The 14,877-nt window shown below is 42.9% G+C and overlaps 1 protein-coding gene across 1 annotated transcript in view; it reads left to right on the plus strand.

The window, feature by feature from the left end:
• The window catches only part of LOC121268929 (thyroid hormone receptor alpha), a 378,625-nt gene that overhangs the window by 115,015 nt on the left and 248,733 nt on the right, over nucleotides 1–14,877 (plus strand). The window contains exon 3 of the mRNA XM_041173200.1: nucleotides 3,431–3,489. The gene's annotated coding sequence lies outside the window, so the exon portion shown is untranslated. The remainder of the gene's footprint in view (nucleotides 1–3,430; nucleotides 3,490–14,877) is intronic.

The following is a 14,877-nucleotide window of genomic DNA, read 5'->3' on the forward strand; positions in this document are numbered from 1 at the left end:
CCAGTGCTGTTGGAGAGGAAATTCCAGGATTTTGACATAGTGGCAGTGCAGAAACTGCAGACTGGTTCCCAAGTCAGGAATGGTGGCTTGGAGGGGAGCTTGCAGGTGCTGGTGCTGCCCTTGTCCTTCTAGGTGGCAGAAGCCATAGATTTGGAAGATACAGTCAAAGCAACTGTCACTTGGTGAGTTGCTGTGGTGCATCTTTTAGATGGTGCACATTGCTGCCACTGTTTGCCAGTGTTGAAAGGAGTGAATGTTTAAAGTGACGGATGGGGTGCCCAATCAAGTGGGTTGCTTTTTTCTAGATGGTGTCAAGGTTCTTGAGTGATGTTGGAACTGCACTAATCAGGCAAGTGGAGAGTATTCCATCACACTCCTGACTTGTGCCTTGTAGATGGCGGGCAGGCTTGGGTGAGTCTGGAGATGAGTTACTTGTGCCCAATTCCCAGCCTCCGACTTGCTGTTGGAGCCACAGTATTTATATGGCTGTCCAATTCAGTTTCTGGCCAATGGTAACGCCCAGGATGTTTATGGCAGATGTTGGGATGGAAGAAAATCTAATGGTACGGTTTCCGGGGTGGATGCTCTTGGGCTTAATTTTCTTCCTTTGGCTTTGCTGGCTTATATGGAGGAAAATCCTGGCCTTGCTGCTTAGAGTTGTGCATGAAGAAAGACCTTTACTGTTGATGGTCCCTGTGGAAACATCTCCCAGTACAAGTCTATGAGAATGTAGAAGAGAAAATTTTGAAAAAATGTCTGGGTCCTAAATTCCTTCACTATCCAAAACTGAGTGAACAGCGACAGCTTGCCAGAAAGAAGAGGCTGAAGGACTGAACTAAATTTTTTCTCAGAATATATCAAGGCAGCTGCAAGGACCAGTCAGGTACACATAACATATCTCTTCTGTCTGAGCGGTACCAGAGGTAAATCCAGGGAATTGGAAGTAAGCAGAATGCAATCAGGAAGGGGTGTAAGGGAAGACCACCAGTGTCCCTCAGTGGTTTTGTGGGATCTGAGAGGTGGAACATTTTTGGGATCATGTTCCAAAGCCTTCAGCAATCCATTTAAGGACGGCTAGTTAGGCTGCTGAAGGCTGGCAAATATCAGACAAAGCCTTTGAAATGAGGCCTGCCCCCATTTCCAGCCAGCACTAAGATTGCCTAAAGAAAGGAGATGACCAATTTAGTGGTGGCCCAAACAGAAAGGTGTCCTGCCAAATTGGTTATATAGTGCCCATTGTAGGCCCATAAAACAGGGACAGCGCTGTTAAACATTAGACCTTTTCTTGTCCGGAAGGTAGAGGAAAGCGATTGAATAGTCATTTGATAGTACAGAACTTGAGTATTGCTGAAAAAAGAGACTTTTCAGTTGAAGCTTTTCATCTTGCGCTCATCAGGACAATTCGCAACAAATTTCCAACATCAGGGGAAACAATATATTGATACTGTATGAGAAGAGAGTGCTGAGTGGTTGGCAAGTGGACTCTGACTGATAGAGGCATCGCCATGGAGAATGCGCCAGTTGACGGTGACTTCAAGCATGCCAATGGAGCTGCTGCTGAACGGTCTCAGCTGAGGAAGAATGCTCACTTTTGACAAGCTTTTCCAAGTATGCGGCCGCTTCCCTCCGCAAACACCCCCCCCACCCCCAACCCCTCTCAAAACACAAATTAATACGCAGTGTATCAGTACAGAGGCATTTCTACTTTAAAACACTAGGGGCAGAATTTTGCCCTTGTCGGGCAGGCTCAGCGGGCGGGCCCACTGCAGCCCCCGATCGGGGCCGGAATCTCAATTTCATGCTGGCGGGCCAATTATGTCCTGCCCAGCATGAAACGTGAGCGGCAGCGCACACGCACAGCGCTGCCTATGCAGGCCGGTGGGGGGAGGAGGAGAACGGGTGCGAACTTTGTGCATGCAGGCGAGTGCACGCTTGAAAATCTCCCTGAGGCGCAGAGCTGCCTCAGAGAGATGAACGGTTTTCAAAAAAAAAGATTTTAAAAATGTTTTAAAACGCGTCCCCACTGTATGGTTGGACGGGCGGCAAAAAATTTAGGTTAACTATCTTTTTAATGGCTTTAATAGGCCTTTTAATTGTCAGCTGGCACACTGCTGATTCCTGCGCACACCCACCAACTGACATATCACTCGACTGTGTGTTGACGTGGGGACACTCGCCCGGCGTCAATGCCTGTCATTTTTACGCTCGAGCGGGTCAGGCGCATGCCTGCCTGCGAGGTAAAAATTCTGACCTATGCTTCATGCGTCCACTCTGGGTGCTAGCTTGGGGCGACACAACACTCTGCTCTGTCTGATTCCTACAGCAGCTTATAATCAAAATCAGGCCTTCTGTAAGTTTTTGTTTTACAATTGCGCTACATTAGTTATTTAGTATTAATTTCCACTTCATAATTCAAAACTTTCATTCCCTTTGGACAGTTACATGCTGCAGCTATGTGCTCTGGTCTGTTTGCATACATAAATCAAGCAGGATTTGCCTTGAGCCTCACATTTCTGAGTCACAAGCTTGAGAGACATGAGCATTAAATCTAGGCTGAAACTCCAGTGCATTCTGAGGGAGTGCTGCACTATCGGATGACATGTTAAACCATGGCCCCACCTGCCCTCTATGGCCCACTTATCCCTTAACCACATCACTAAAAATCAAATTACCTACTCATTATCGCATTGTTGGGACTTTGCTGTAATGCAAATTGGAAGCTGCGTTTCCTGCATTACAATAGTGACTATACATAAAAAATGTTTTATTGGCTGTAAAACGCATTGGGATACCCTTGAGGTTGTGAGCCTTTCTTTATGTAGTGAGTTTGCTCTTAATTTTGGACCCTATAAGAGTATTGAAGTTTTGATGGGACACTTCAATTGTTAGCTTTTGTTCAACAAGTTTTACCCTCTATAAATAAAATCCATATCCTGGATAGTGATTTCATTAAAAAGAAGCTTTCCTTCAACATATTAATTTGAACAAAGTTAAGAGGATGTATTAATCTTTACACTTTGAAAGTTATCAATGGAGGTCAAATTCAAAGATTTTAAGAATCCTCAAATATTGTAAATTAATTTTCATTCTGAATTTTGGGCCCTCATGCACCCTCATATACCAATTGAGAAATTGGATATTAGGTGGGCTATCTGGGCCCCAGGATTTGGGCGATGTTGCTTATGAAATGTCTGTTGGAGAATAGCCACCTCCCTCTTCACAAAGGTTCAGCTTGCTGTTGTGCTAAAGAGAGAAATGAAGGAGAAAGTTCTTTCTCCGCAGAGGGAAAGTGAGACGTGTTCTATCCTTTGACTGAGAGAATTGCTCGTCACTAGGCAACACATTTTGTGGAATCATAAATATCAATGTGTGCAGGGACAGATCCATGCATGAATGTGATTTTAAATTCCCTATTTTTATTTTATTGCAGGAAGGTGCTTCCGAAAGGAGGAGGGAAACTCGGAATCTTGGAAGGATTGCAGCTGGCAGGTACCTTTGTGTTTTGAATGCAGTCTGGTTTATTTTCCTAAGAAAGCAAGGAACGAGAGAAGATGATTCAGCAATTAAGCCTACACTTTTCAAAGAAGGTTTATAACCCATTCTATCCTAGCTGCCCCTCAGCCCATGAAGCCTATTGAGTAGAGGTCTGTAAAATTTCTCCTGACCACCTTCCATTGCAGAAAAACTGTAAATGGAACAATCAGAATTGTTACCCTTTTGCTTCATAAACATTGTGGTTTTAATGCAAAGACTTTCAATCGAGTTCATCTTCCATTTGTGATGTGACACTTTCAATATAAAGCCACTGCTCTGTTAAGAATGTACTGGGATAATTGCATCTTGCCTCGGTGTCACATCGGTGATCCACTGGCTTGGCTTTAATACGTAAGCAGTGAGACATTTTGTGTAAAGTGAATGGGGAAATATATTGCCGCTGCCGATAACTGGGAGGCGAGATCTCCTCACATCCTACACTCACCCCAGCTCAGTGGAAATGGGGCCTTTATAATGGTGAGGCTCCATTTTCTACTCCATTCCTGTCTATTATGGATTTTACCACTACCGATTTGGTGGCAGGTAAGTCCCTGTTCACACTCCGGCTCGGTCTCCATGAATGAATATAAATCAGCTGTGATGTCATCTGACCTAGGCTTAGCCTTAGTGGGAAAACTCAGGTAGGTAATCTTAAGTAGCATTGAAAATGTTTTAGTTTCTAATTAAGTGGGCAATGATGCCATAGTTTGTGATGCAAATGTACAGAGAGAAAATTTATTAAATATGAAAAGTGACATTTCAAATAAAACTAAAATAAAGGGACGGCTTTACACCCCACTCATGTCTTGTGTAATGAAGATGCAACATTGTAGGGCACAGCTCCCAAACTATTGAAGGGTAAAAATGTCAACATCTATGAGAGATATTACGTTGTTTGAGAGTGATCAGGATGGATGGAGTAGGCAAGGGCAATATGACTTAATTTAGTGTGTGAGACCACAAAGCCGAAGCTTGCTTTAGACATTTAAGAAAATTTTATGAACCGTTCAACATTTAAGTTCATTAGGCTACTTTGGGATCGGAGCACAATAAAAGAAAATTGACTCAGTTTAGTAAGGTGAGGGGTCAAGGTTCATAGTCCACCATCTATCAAGGTTGAAAACATTAAAAGAGAAGACGAGGTATCAGTGATTAAATAGCCCTGGGCTCAGCTTTTAAACAAACCTTTTCTTGATGGCTAATTATAAAGCAGCTTTGTCTGAAGTCTCAGAGTCAGGTGCTTGTGTTGCTTTTTTGGCTGGAAAACGCTAATGGTACTGAATACACCCTTCCCCTCTTTCCTTATTCTCTTCTTCCCCACCACCCCCTCAACTCCCAAATGAAGATTTGAAAGAAACAAGGTCATTAAGGTGATATATTTCAAAGGCGTCCACATGAAGCGAATCAATTCTGAATGGCCGGGTTCTTTTCTGAGAATTTTGATTATACAAGGAGTGTATTAAGAAGGCAAAGCTTTATTAATTAGGAAAATAATCGTGTGCATTTTAAGTTGGTGCCACTGGATATGGTGCTTTATTGGTTCCTAGTTAAGCTGATGGTAGTGTGACAAGCCAGACTTAATTTGCTTGCCCAAAATATTACCGTGTGTTGCATTCTGTAATGGATTTTAGATAATTCACATATTTTTCTTAGATTAGAGTGCCACCTGTTGCATCATGCTACTTCTATTACAGTTAAAGCCCCTGTACTCCCTACTTACATTTTTGTTGAATTAAATTGAACATTGCTTACTGGTTTCTCTATTTATCAAAATACATTAAGCCTAATTGCTGTCAGTTAGCTTATTTTTTTCCTTTTAAGCAAAGTGATATTGCGGCTGACTTTCAGGACCACTGTGCCTCATAGACTAATGTATTCATGGCATAGCACAGTGGGGATTTATGGGCACACGTCCGTTGTATTCGAGTTCTTTCCATGGCATGCATTGCCTTGTGGGCGTAAAACATGACGCAACGAGCTCTCACTGGGAAAAGCCAGGGGCTTGAATATTTTTGTGAAATAGAAGGTGATATCCCTCACTACTTTCTGGCCTTCGCACAAAACCAGCATTCACTCATAAAAATGCCCATTTGCAGTGAGTGTCCTGGAGTTGCTAGGCAGCTGTGGGAGGTATGACGATCTTTTTCCATCCCTTTAAAACAGGGAAGTCTGGACTCGAAAGGACGCTTTGTGAGTGCTTCTGCGAAAAAAATGTTTCTGGCACTACGAGTGGGTGAAATGGTTTCATGCCTACAAATTGTCTCGATAGGTTTCCCTACGAACAATTTGCTTTTGCTATGTTCTCTCTAGCATGAGGAGGAATGGAGGTATGTGAGGCAGCTGAGATTGCACCAAAAGAAGTCTGTGCATAGCGCTGTGATACACTCTACTTCATATATGGGTAGACATCAACATTCCTGGACTAGCCCCAGGAAGGGTTCCTGTAAAAGGCAAGTTTATCTAGGAAATAAATAAATAAATAAAACTTGCATGTCTAAAGCATCTTTCAGAACCTCAGGACTTCCCAAAGTACTTTGCAGCCAATAGTGTACTTTAAAAGTGCAATGACTGTTTTAATGTAGAGAAACACATTAGCCAACTGATACACAGCACGATCCCACAAATTTCAAAGGGACAAATGACCAAATATTCAATGACTGGTGTGCAACCTGTTGTCGGGATATCTGAGGCCAATTTTTGCCATTGGAGTCACACTGCCATTTGCAGGCAGGAATAACTAAAGCACTCAACGTATTTGACTTTTCCTCCTTCCAGGTTAATATGAGCATTGTCTACGCAGTCAGCCACTGGGGAGGTTCAAGTGCTGTGGTGCTCCGTTATTGGTCCATAGACTCCATTTCCTGCTTCCAAGGTTATTGCGGCAAACTTTGGCTACTGCCAGCTTGTAACTTGACCCCAAGAGCCTTCAGAAAGGATCAATCCATCTTCAAAAATTTGAAAGGCTAACCCAGTGTTTGCCTCCATGTGTCACCTTTTGTCTTTTAAGTGACCACATCCCTTTTAAAGTCTCCATCATCCCACATTAGTGATCCGTTGCAAGGAGATTCCCCTTATCCCCAAATGATCTCGGGAGCTGGTATAATATGGAGTTACGAGCCTAACACCTTTATTAAAATGAGACCTTGGAATCCAGCCTGAACACCTCATAGCTAATTGGGCAAATGCCATTCCAGGCACCCCTGCTTCCCATCAGGTCCCTGTTAAACCCAATCAGTCCCAGTCTATCAGAACGAATTCCAGAACTGATCATTTTCTAGCTGTCAGGTTGATTCCCATTGTAGTTTATCCCACAGCAACAGCAACTTTTGTTTCGACAACACCTCTAAAATAATAAAACATGTCAAGGTGCTTCACAGGAGTGATATGACACCAAGCCACATAAGGAGATATTAGGTCAGATGGCCAAAAGCTTGGGGTCAAAGAGGAGTGTCTTCAAGGAGTGTCTTAAAGGAAGAAAGTGAGGTGGAGAGGTGCAGGGAAGGAACTCCAGAGTTCAGGGTTGATGCAACTGAAGGCAGGGCTGCCTATGATTGAACGATTAAAATCAAGGATCCACAAGAGGCCAGAATTAGAGAAGCACAAATACTCGGAGCGTTGTGGGACTGAAGGAGATTGCAGAGATAGGGAGGGTCGAGGCCATGGATTTAAAAACAAGGATGAGAATTTTAAAAACAAGGTATTAACATCAAGAGGACACTATTTTCTTTATTTTGGGTTTTTTTTTTGTATGTGAGCCTGACCATTTTGTTGCTTCTTCATGCTAGGGATGTGGGTTTGGGGAGTTGAATCTAGATTCAGTGGAGCCTGATTTTATAGTCAGTAAAGCAGTCAGCTTCCCTCTGCCCCCAGCTCTGGGGAAGGGCCTCTTCCTTGGAACAGCTCATTGTGTCTGAATTCCATGCCAAAACCAAGCTGAGCTGTGGCTATGGGTGGAACAGTCAACTCAATAGTAGTATTCAGCTGCAGAGAAAATATTCAGATTGTTGTCCTTTGCAACCACCAGCTGATGTACACAGGGGTTTTGATCAACATGGTTTCAACTAGAATCCAGCCTTATCCTTCGGCTCTTAACAATAAACTAAAAGCAAACAATGCATTACATCAAACTGTTTGTTTTGCTGGGTCACTTGGATGTGCAATGTGTGTATGTGGGCCAGATATGAAATGCATAGGCTAGAAATTTGCTTCAATTCTGCTGCAGACAGGAGGTCTTGTATTGCCTGCCTGTTCTAAGTACATCCAATACTTAATTCCATTGATAGCCAATATTTATCCCTTAACAAACATCACAAAAAACTAATTATCCAGTCGTTGTCGTATTATTACTTGTAGGACTTGGCTGTGTGCAAATTAACTGCCATGTTTCCTATATTACAATACTTTAAGGGCACTTAAAGGCTGGAAAAGCACTTTGGAATGTCCTGAGGCCACGAATGATGTTGGATAAATGGAAGCTGTTCCTACTTTAACACGTCTTTACACTCGGAATTAGCATGTATAGGCCAATTAGGGAACAGTGCTGTGGCAGGACATCTTCAAGTCTTGCAAGCTTCAAACAGGAGAAGCCCACAATATAATAAACATTAACACAAATAGGAACTGAGTTACTGCAAATCCCAAAGGCAAGATAACCAAGGCTGTTGGGTTTTGATACTCAAAGATTATGACATAAAGGCCAATAAATTGACTTAATTTATGGAGAGGACTTCGTTGTAAAATCAATCACTGCTCACTTAAATGAAGGAATTAATAAGGAAGTTCAACATTTACTTCTCTCTCAGGATATACCTGGGCCGCCTTATTTGCCCATAGGTAAACAAATCACAATGATTTTCAATGGCATCTGCATCATATACAGCCTGAGGTGTTTTAACTTCAGCACAATCCCGGAGTTAAATATTTCCAAGGGTCTTCAAGGATCTCTCACATCAAAATAGTGTGTCTGGAAAAATCACCAAAGAACAAATTTAGATACAGACATTTCATCAACCTAAATAATAAATAAAACAACTAATTTCCTCGATTTGATTCTGCTGTATCTTGGGCCCAAAGCGCATATTTTTACCTTGTGTGTTTAGCAAACTGTGAAAATACTTCATTTTAATACAGATTATTTGGACACTTAAGGTCATGCTCGTGGAATTGTAATATTAGGGATTTATTCTATATATTTCAAGACAATCCTATTATAAAAGAAAGACTTGTATTTTTAGAGCATCTTTCATGACCTGAGATTGGCCCAAAACACTTTACAGTCACCAAAATACTTTTCAGGTGTAATTACTCTTGCAAGCCACATTTCCTGCATCATTGTGAACAATATTCCTATTAAGAACAATTGACCATTTCTTCAAAATCCAGCTTCTTCATGTGACGTGTTTTCCAATTACTCAATTGCACAACATTGTACATTGCTTATTATATCAGTCTTTGGAGTTTCTCTTCCTTTGATTCTATTACATGGACTTGCTCCTTAGCAATCTGAGGCTGCACTCCCCTCCTTATTGTGAGGTTATCCAACAACTGCAACGCAACACAAGGAGCTCCACTGGCTGATGTAGTAAGACACCTCCATAGCGATTTAGAGACCTCCATCACTGAGCACTCCAAAGACGCAATCCATAATTTGTTCATTTTTGTGGCCATGTTGTAAATTTATTCTACTTAATTTCTGGGCTTCATGCCTAAGTTTCAGACTAAATTGCTTATCACTATGCGCAATTGCTGAATTATTACTCAATTATTCAATTGTTGATCATATTACAAAAGTGCAGGGTATGAGAGAATTAGTATTTATATCTATATGTTTTTGTTTCTGTTTTTGTTTGGTACTTATGTCAGTAGATTAGAATTCCAATGGATTGCAAAGTGAGGATTTGTGTTGACCTTACAGTTCTCTGCGCTACTGATTATTTGCATTTTGAAATAACAAAATTCCTTCCGATTGATGTAGACACTGGGATGTTCACAAGATCCATTTCTTGTGATATAGATGCGTTTTCAGCACACACTTTTGCACTTCTGAACTGCTGCCTTGATGCTTAGATTTTTTGCGGAGAATTAGTTAAATATGATGAGTGTATGATGAATACATGTGGACATTCTGTTCTGACCAATGCCAGGACAACATCTGCCAAGAGGTGGAAAGAAGCCTGTTATAAAAATGATTGAGGCTTTGTAGCTTTTACAGCCTTAAGTAGATCAATAGAATCTGATTGAAATTATTTCCATTTCTGGGGAAATCGAATAGCAAGATATCTGTGCTAACCTGCTTTCCACTTTTCACAAATGCTTTTTGAAAGTCCAAGATACCTGTTCCTTAACCTGGAATTCTTTCCATCTAGTCCTTGTATCTCTTCTAAATTAGAGAGCAGACAATTTCTGTGAACATCTTTACAGATATATGGCAAAGTAGCATAAACAGCAGACAAAAATGATCATAAAAACAAAAAAACTGCGGAAGCTGGAAATCCAAACCAAAAACAGAATTACCTGGAAAAACTCAGCAGGTCTGGCAGCCTCGGCGGAGAAGAAAAGAGTTGACTCTTCGAGTCCTCGTGACCCTTCCACAGAACTCAAAAAAGACAAAAATGATCAATAGCCTGACTTGTTCGCTCGTCGGGTACGTGCGATCGGCAAGCCCAGGAGTGGAGGGGAAACGGGGCCCCCGATCCGCAACTTCACGCTGGCTGGTCAATTAATGGGCAGCCGGGGTGAAACACGTACTGAACAAAGCCCAGCGCTGCCGAGGGGGGTGGGAAGAGGGCGGGCGCCAGTGTGACCGCGGGTGCGGGTCAGCGCTTCCATTGAGCTCACTGAAGGCAGGCAGCTGCCTCAGGGAGCCACAGACCTCCACAGAATAAACAAAACAACAGAAGTGCTGCAACATATGTCCATGCAGCACAATCAAGCACCTGAAAGCATTCGTCAGAGAAAAAAATACAGTCTCTAGTTATCTCTTACTTTACCTCCTCACAAAGATTTCATCCTGCCCGAGATCGAGGTCTGAGCAAAAATGTAAAGGACGCCTGGCCGATCGGCCCGTCCGCCAACCATAAGAGTGGACGGGCCACAGAAAATTGCTTTCAATTGCCTCCTTAAGAGACTTAATTGTCGGGAGATTCACCTCTGATTGCCGAGCGCGCCCTCCGACCTGAAGATTGCTCACATGTGGGATAACGTCGGGATGCTCATCTCGCGCTGCTTCAAGTCCGCTCGGGTCGGGTGTGCGCAAGGCGTGAAATTCTGCCCTATGTTTTTAAGGAGAAAGAAAGAACAATTGCATTTATATATAGTACCTTTCACAACCACAGGACGTCCCAGAGCTCTACGCAAGCAGTGAAGAACTTTTGACATGCGGTCACTGTTGTAAGAAATGCAACAGCCAATTTGCACACAGCAAGCTCCCACAAACAGCAACGTGATAAGTAACCGGACAATCTGTTACCATTGTTGGTTGAAGGATAAGTTATGGCCGGCACACCCTTGTTCTTCTGTGAAAAGTGCCATATTTTACTTTCACTGAGAGTGCAGTCAGAGCTTTGATTTAATGTCTCGTCCAAAGGAAGCACTTCCAACAATACTGCACTCCCTCAATCTGTCCTACAGCAAAGTGTTGGCCTGGATTATGTGCTCAAGTCTCTGGAGTTGAGCCTGAATCCACAAACATTTGAATCAGAACTCAAAATGTTCCCACTGGGCAACAGCTGACATCTTAAATTCGTGTTATTCAGTTAGCGCAAGAATTATAAACTTTGCACAGGTCTGTAATTGATTTGACCCACCCTTTAATAATTGGCTAAATGCCAGATTGTGGAAGTGTAGAAGATTCCTTGAGCACGGCCGAACAAATGCAGACTAAAGGATCCAAACAAGAGAGAAAAATCAATCAAGTTTCCAGCCAAAATCTAAAGCTGAGAGAGAATTTACTGGCATCTAAAGATCCCATAACTGCTGATAAATCCATTTTTCCCAACATTATCCGCAGACCATAACCACTGCCCTCATTTTATTTCCTGTTTCTTAACAGGTTTTAGTTTTACTCTTGTTTTTGCTTTTGGTGGGGGGGGGGGGACGGGGGTCATCATTCTGCCATTCACACCTCCTCCAGTTGTATCTTTTGTTTCTTTACTTGCACCATTACCACTTCCTTTGGCCTTGCACTGCCAACTCTTTTGTCATTTAATCTCTCCCAATTTCTATCCTATCCCAGACTTTTTTGCTCTCTTTCTCACCTCCTCTCCCTCACCCACTTGCTTAAAAGTAATACATTTCCAACTTTTCCCAGTTCTATAAAAAGTCATCAACCCAAAGTGTTAACTCTGGTTCCCTTGCCGCAGATGGTGCCAAACCTGTTGCATTTTTTTTTTAGCATTTTCTGGTTTTATTTCAGATTTCCGGCATCTGCAGTATTTTGCTTTGTATAGTTGTGGGCATCACAAACCATAACAGAAGGATTGAGTGGTTCAGGATTATTAATTAGTGGCTGTCTTGAACTTGCTGAAAAATGTGGTTCGTTATTAATTTAAGAATTTTATAACATATGGTAACGTTTTTTGCTCCCTGCAAAGTACATTTTCTTCCCTTTTTCTGTAGCTAAATGAACACATTTCAAAGAGTCTGTGTTAGTGCACAGTTTGTGATGTGAGAAGTCTAATTTGACGGGAGTGTTTCCATCACATATTTATGACATAGGAACCATAGGAAAAGTTTTAACATCCCATGTGTAACTTTTCTCTGCAAATTACTTCTGGGTTGATCAAGATTGGAATGCCTCAACCTTTATGTTCATCTGGTCCAAGCAGTATCATGCCAGCATTTAATTTGACAGGCAACACTTAATGAGCATTCTGTTACCAAAAAATTGGCAGCAAAGCAAAGCTTGATGCATCCTCTCCTGCTACGCATTCACATAGCTGAAATATTGTACATACTCAATAACAATGATAGCATAACCATTTGTTCAGAGCCTTGGGGAGTTGCTTTGAAAATGAGTCCCAATTTCTTGCAGCAATGCAGTGATCAGAGTGGGGGGGTTGTTCAGAAAAGCAGCAGCTTACTGTCCTGAAGGAATAAATTGGGTCAGAATATGGGTGTTAGAATAAGATCAGGTTTAACATGGTTTAGACTGGAACTAATTCTTTTACTGACTGTTTTGAAATGCATTTGTGAGAGAGATGTTGGTCTCGAACAGCTTCAAAACTTTTACAGCACTACCCTCATGTTTATAAGAAAAGAATGCCTGCTCTAAGGAGTTATAACTATAAGGGAAGGCTGAACAGGCTGAGAAAGCAGAAGACTGAGTGGTGACATAATAGGAAAATTATGAAGGAGTTGAACAAGCATAAGCCTAGAGAAAATGCTTACATTTGTGAGTGAGTCCAAAACTAGGGGCCATCCGAACAAGATAGTCATTAACAAACCTAATAAAAAATTCAGGAGAGTGGTTAGAGTGTGGAGCTTGCTACCATATAGAGTGGCTGAGGCAAATAGCATGGATGCATTTAAGAGAAAGTTAGAGGAGTACATGACAGTGAAAGGAGCTGAAGGATACTCAGATAGAGTTAGAAGAAGTGGAGTGGGAGGATGCTCACCTACAGTGTAAACACTGGGAGAGTCCAGTTGGGCTGAATGCCCTGTTTCTCTGCTGTGCATGCTATGTCAGGTCGGGATTTAATCTGGGCAATGGGGTCTCACTCATCGGTAGGAGAAACTGTGGGAACCATGCATCAGTTTTCTCCGTGAGGCCCAAAGCTATTTAATTCCAATCAGGCACTTACCTGGGCAGCATCAGGCCTTCTTTCTGAATAGGCCCCTGGTAAGGTGAAAATCTCATTGCTGAGCAGCTCTCCAGTAGAGGCAGCATCACTGGGAGCAGTGGCAACAGCCAGTGCTACACTCAGGCCTACAGGAGGGATTGGCAATGGATCCCGAGATTGACGAGATGGGATGGGGCTTGCAGGGGTGAGTCGCTGGCGAGGGAGGGGTTTTGGAAGCAAGGACAGGACTTCCTGCAGGGTCCCCACTTCCTGATGCCAGGTCCCTCGACTGGGCAGAGAGTGCCTGTGAGTAAGGGACACACACCTCCCCCCCCCGCCCCCACCCCTAACACCCACGCCACTACCCTGGAAGGCTGCTGAAAAGCCTGACAAGGTCTGCTGGGTGGCCTGCCCGGATGATAAGTCTCCTACCCATTGCTGGCTGCATACCAACGGAAGTGGGATTAGGCCACTTAAGGACCTCACTTGGCCTCCTGGACTTGATCGGAGGAAGACAGAAAGTCGGCCAATCATATGCCCACCTCCTCTCCTCCTCTGCCTCCAAACTTGGCCGGCAGGGGCATTAAATCCTGCTCCTAATCTTTCTTTTGAGTGACAAAGCATAAAAGATCAAGAGACATTTGAATATTTTGAGTGCTTTTGTAGTCATTGATTTGGCCAGTAGCCCAAGTAAACAGTACAACTGAATGAATATCTAGGAGGAGGAAGTAATTACTAATGCGTACTGTTTGACTGATGTACGATCTGAACGATATTACAGAACAGAACTGCCCAGTACTCACTGCTAATTGAATAGCTGCTCAGCCTCTTCACCTCTACAAGATATCCAGACTTGTTGAGGTGCTGAAGCAGGATTGGACCTTGTGTGGGGAAAGATCCACTTGAAGCTGAAGAAGAAATCACCCATGAAGTCACAGCAGCCATTTGCAATGGAGAAACTGAAGGACAAGAGCATGTCAGACAGTTTCCACTTGGCCCCCTCCAACAGATTTGAAGTACCACCGAGGGTGGGCAGTATTGAGGAAGAGTGGGAAATCTTCAAAAGAGAAACTAAGGAGAATGCAGAAGTCACTATTGGTGGGAGGAGAGGAACCAGCAAAGAATGATGGATCATTGACTCAACTTGCAAGTTGATTGATGAAAGAATGCTGGTGAAGAGCAAGAGGGACCAGGAAAAGAACATTGAAGAAAGATGAGAAGCACAGAAGACTGGATAAAGCTGTGAAGAAGAGCTGCAGGATGGACAAATGAGGATGGATAGAGTTAAAGGCAGGGAGGCACAAGAAGCAGCAAATCAGAATGACTCCCAAGTTGCTGTACAGTACTGACAGGTGCAAGAAGCAACACTACTGTACCAATCAAGGGCAAGACCAGCAAGATACTTTTGATGGATGAGGAGGCAAGGTGGATGGAACACTTTCGGGATATCCTCAACCAACCCACCCTAGCTCCATGTTCAAGTGCAATGACAGCACTGCACGTCAACCTGGGAGGAATTGCCAGATCAGAGGTTCAAAGTGCATTCAAGAGCCTGAAGAACAAC

Source organism: Carcharodon carcharias, chromosome 23, assembly GCF_017639515.1.
Source record: "Carcharodon carcharias isolate sCarCar2 chromosome 23, sCarCar2.pri, whole genome shotgun sequence".
NCBI lineage: Eukaryota > Metazoa > Chordata > Chondrichthyes > Lamniformes > Lamnidae > Carcharodon > Carcharodon carcharias.